The 5,156-nt window shown below is 41.4% G+C and overlaps 1 pseudogene; it reads right to left on the bottom strand.

Moving 5' to 3' along the window:
• Window positions 1-3,413: 3,413 nt before the first annotated feature.
• Window positions 3,414-4,935, bottom strand: LOC113912188 (annotated as a pseudogene).
• Between the last annotated feature and the right edge of the window lie 221 nt (window positions 4,936-5,156).

Raw genomic sequence — 5,156 nt, 5'->3', positions numbered from 1 at the left:
AGGGCCTCCTAAGTATGTCCACATCCTAATCAGTACTTACAAAAATGTTATTTTTCTAGAGCACAAGGAAATTAAGGTAGCAGATTGAACAGGGTTGCTAATCAGCTGCCATTAAGATAAAGAGATTACTTCTGATTGTCCAGGTGGGGCTAAGGTAATCACAACAGTCCTCCAAATGTCGACAAGGGAGACAGAAGAGTTGGTGTCAGAGAGACGTTGAAAATGCTGCCCTGCCAGCTCTGAAGGTGGAGGAAGATCCATGAGCGAGGAATGCAGGTGGCCAGCAAGAGAAACTGGAATTGGAAAGGACACACATTCTCCCTTGAGCCTCTAGAAGGAACTCAGACAGCAGACATCTTGCTGTTAGCCTGATGAGACTCCTTCCAAGCTTCTGACTCCCGAACTGTAAGAGCATGTGCGTGTTTGTTTTAAGGAACTAGTGTGGGGATATTTTACAGCAGCGGGAGGAATCTCATATGGACAGAGTCACTAAAGTTGTATGAGGAAACTGAGTGTAGTCTTCTCAATTCATTCATCAGCTTCTCTTGGGAATGGGCATTTTGAGTTGAAACCCACAGCGGGTAGAAAGGAAATTTTAATTTGATTTGGTTATATTCTGCCCCATCAGCTGGTACAGTGAATTTCTCATGGCATGAATGTGCCTGTGGTCTGACTCTGAGGACTTTGAGGCAGTGACATAGGAAAGGAACTCCAGGATCAAAATTAAGGTCACTCATTGTAATTTAAATCTCTGTCTGTATTTCTGCATCCTTTTATTTCATGTGGTTCATTCTCTTCATGGTACCCTTTCCAACTTCCTATAGTTTCCTTTCAACATAAGTGATGAAATCATAAATGTGTGTGTACCTATGTGAGTGAGCTGATGTGAAAGAAAGTGTATACAAACACACATATACACAATTACAACTTTTACCCTGAAATATTTTCTTTGAACTAAGAAAGGAAATTCCACACATGTCATTCATCCTCACAATATCCACACTGAGTGATGTTCAGTATGCAACACTGCCTTCAGAAATTGAGAGACTAAGGCTCAGGATACTTAAATTTTTAGAAATTACCTAATAAAGCAGTGGGGCATCTGGATGGCTCAGTCAGTTAAGTATCTAACTCTTGATCTCAGCTCAGATAGTGATGTCATTATTGTGAGTTCAAGCCCCACATTGGGCTCTATGCTGGGTGTGGAGCCTACTTAAAAAAAAAAAATTACCTAACAAAGCAGTTAAAACTTATGTGACAGCCTTAAATTATATACAAATAGAAACTTGCACTATATACTCTTCATTTTTGTGTAGCTCCTTTAATTCACAAAGTGTACCCTTTACATGTACAGATTATTGTGTATAATTATACTCCAGTGACTTATTCAGTAGGAAAAAAAATCTAATGGTGCATGGCTACGGGTAGGATCTAGAGCACATGTAGCTGATTCTCACTTAAGAGGGGTGGGAGATAGCCCTTCAAATGGGGAAGAAAGCCAAGTGTTAATATGGATATACGAACAATGGAATTAAATTCAAGTACTTCACAGATAAACTAATTTTTATCTATAAATAGAAGATTAACCTACATATGGAAATGTAATAATAAGAGCCCATAAAGTGGCTGAGTCTGAAGAGCACTCCAACCATACACAACACCATGGTTCACACTTAGAAAAAAAATATGTAGAGATTCACACCTGACTCTAGACTCATGAGGACCCAGCAGAGAGATCAGAAACACTCCCCAACATATAATTCCAGTTGATTATAAAGGTATTATGATATTCCACTTGACAAGAACAGCCTGTTATACAGCAAGAGCTGACTGACACAGTAATCCAAGTGAACAGACATGAAGCAATTAGAACATGTGCTGCTATTTATTTGTGGCACATGATCTGATAAATGAGGAGAACAGTCATGATCATTCTATTATTCAAGGTTGTTATCGATGACTTTGTGAACAAGTGACTATATGTGGGCTTCCTTCTGAGTCACTGGGAGAGTTTGAAGGACATACACGTTTGTACAGAACTGGCGATGCTGAACCACACGACTGGCAGGACATCCAGCTCTCTTGTGAAGCGTCCTCTGATCATGCAGGGGGAAGAGATTTCTGAGCAGGAAGGAGGTATGAAATGGATGATGCTGATAGTGTTCATTCGCCATCCCTTGGCATTTGTGACAAATATTTGGAAAGGGGACTCATTCGTGTGACAATAGGAAGAGTCATATTAGCAGGTAGCATTGGAAGTTTTCAATTAGAAACAAGATAATTCAGTAATAAACATATATGACACTAACTGACCCTTCACCTCAAGGAATAAACCCCCTCAGTTGTGGACACCAATGCTCAATATTTCCATAAACACATTCACGGCATGAAAAAGAAATACTTTGCACAGTAAGAAAATGAGCGTAATGAAATTTTGCTTCCTCATATTTATGGTCGTCTCTGATGCTAAGAATATATTAGATCAATCTATTTATTCAAATTTGTCTTTCCATGTGGATTCCACTGGGAGAGATATACATGCTAATCAGTGCTGGCCAGGGGCTATGGTGGGCTTTCCGGACACTGAGCTGAATCACAGAATAAAACCAGGAGACCAGTCAGGAAACACAGGAGCACATTTGTAGAGTAAGGGCCTGACATTAAGCTTTTGATTTCTGAAGCATCCATTTCAAAGACAGCCATTCAAATTAACCTATGGCCAGTTGTATGTATGACACAATTACTAAATAATCACCCAGGCCACCCCACCCACAAAGTACCGATTTAGAAAGCCCTGGTAATCTAGGTAACTATCAGGAGTGAGCCTGCTTTTCCCTTTCTGTGCCAAATTCTAGTAGTGTGCTCTTTGCATGGTTTTGTTGTTATTTTTAAACATTGTAGGAAAATATTTTATTATATTCTCTTTGATTTTTTATTTGAGTATATAGACACACAATGTTACATCAGATTCAGATGTACAACATAGTGATTCATTGTCTCTGTAAGTTTTGCTGTGTTCACCCCAAGTGTAGCTGTCCTCTGTCCCCTTACATCACTATTATAATATCATTGACTGTATTCATATGCTGTGCCTTCCCATTCCCACGACTTTATTCATCGCATATCTCCATTTCCACTCTCCTCCACCGAGTTTACCCATCTTCCAACTCCACCCGTGTTTTAAATTCACCAACAAAAAAATGAGCCCACAAGCCCCTAAACATCCCCCCCATGGACCCCACTGAAGACAGATCATTCTCTCTCTCTCTCTCTCTCTCGCTCAATGCCTCTCTCCCCCTCTGAGACCTCTCCAAATGGCCTTTGGGCATCCCAGGTGCCCTCCAGGACCTGTGAGGAATGAATCTGGTTTTGTTAGAGTTCTCTGATGGGTGTTGCTGAGGCATGTCTTGCAATCACAAGAAGAACACATGGGCTGGTGCAGAGGCTCTGGTCCGGGAAGCATCTGTGGGAATGTCCACAAGCACAGGGGTGCAGGGGAGTGCCAGGGCTTTCCTAGCCTGAGCATCCCTGGCAGGAGCCTGAGACTTAAACAGAACAAGATTATAGACCACATTATCAGGAAGATGAGTGAAGGTGTGATGTAAAAAGATTTGCAGACTCTAGGTAGAAACTTCAGTGTTATATTTTTATTTACCATAAAATTATGTAAAGGTCTTAGTGACCAAGTATAGTTCTTTTTCCACAAGAATATACAACCCATGATTATTATTTTAGGAAAGCTAGGGAAAATTTACTTAGCAGGATGTAAGTTCTTTGAAACGAAATTATTTTTAAGAAATCCAACTTGCCCCATGTAAGACACAGAGATTTCTAGGCATTTGTGATCCAAGGTTGAGGAAAACATTAGGAACATATGAAAATGGAGAAAGGGGAAACTGTTTGTATATCAAACAGAGCAGAAGCTTAATAAAGTAAGTACTTAAATGTATGGAGACGTTGAATTCAAACAAATGAAAATTCTAGGAAATAAATAGAAGGAGCAGATTTTACTTCCTCAGTCTGATAGAGGAATAGCAGTTTCTGCCTCTGAGGCTGTGAGCCCTGCAATCATGGGCACTTCTTCAACCCCAAGACCACTGACCCTTAAATTACTGGAACCCCAACGATTCTTTTCAGAGCCCGTTTTATGTCTTTGTTCCCCAGGCTGTAGATGGAGGGGTTCAGCATGGGCGTGACCACCGTGTACATCACCGAGGCTACTGCACTTGAGTGGGAGCTCTGGGGAGCAGCAGAGCTAAGGTACACTCCTAGGATTGCACAATAAAATAAGGAGACAATGGAGGGGTGAGACGCACAGGTGGAGAATGCTTTATACTTGCCCTGAGCTGATGAGATTCCATGTATGGAGGAAACAATCTTAGAGTAAGAGTGAAGGATCCCAGCAAAAGCGCCATACCCAGCAAGACAGCTGCAAAATACATCACCACATTATTAAGAAAGGTGTCAGAACAGGCAAGTTGGACCATCTCACTGAGTTCACACAAAAAGTGGGGGATTTGGAAGTGTGCGCAAAAGTACAGCCACAGCATCATTATACTTTGTAACAAGGAATTCAGGATAGACATGATCCAGGACACCAAAACCAGCAGTCCACAGAGCTGGGGGTTCATGATGACTGTGTAGTCCAGGAGATGACAGATGGCCACAAACGTGATAGGTCATCACACTCAGGAGAAAGACATCCAACACAGCAAAGAGTGTGAAAAAGTACATCTGTGTGGTGCAGCCTGCATAGGTGATCGCTTTGCTCTGAGTCTGGATGTTCCACAGCATCTTGGGGATGGTGGTAGAAGTGAAGCAGATGTCTACAAAGGACAGGTTGGCAAGGAAGAAGTACATGGGGGTGTGGAGGGCGGAGTCAGAACCAATGGTCAGGATGATGAGCAGGTTCCCAAACACAGTGATCAGGTACATGGAGAGAAAAAAACCCAAATACGAGGGGTTGCAGTTCTGTTCTCTCTGAAAATCCCAGAAGAAGAAATTCTGAAATTTGTGTATCATTGCCTGGTTCCATGTAGTGGAGGTGACTTCCAGGAAAGAGGGAAATAGCATGACTGATTTTCATACAATCGTGCATTACTCACAGATTTGAAATGGTACATTTTATATTTTGCAGTCCAGAAATTTATTTTAAT

Source organism: Zalophus californianus, chromosome 1 (genome assembly GCF_009762305.2).
Source record: "Zalophus californianus isolate mZalCal1 chromosome 1, mZalCal1.pri.v2, whole genome shotgun sequence".
Classification (NCBI taxonomy): domain Eukaryota; kingdom Metazoa; phylum Chordata; class Mammalia; order Carnivora; family Otariidae; genus Zalophus; species Zalophus californianus.
Note: the sequence above shows the minus strand (reverse complement) of the source record. Positions and strands in the feature narration are given on the sequence as shown.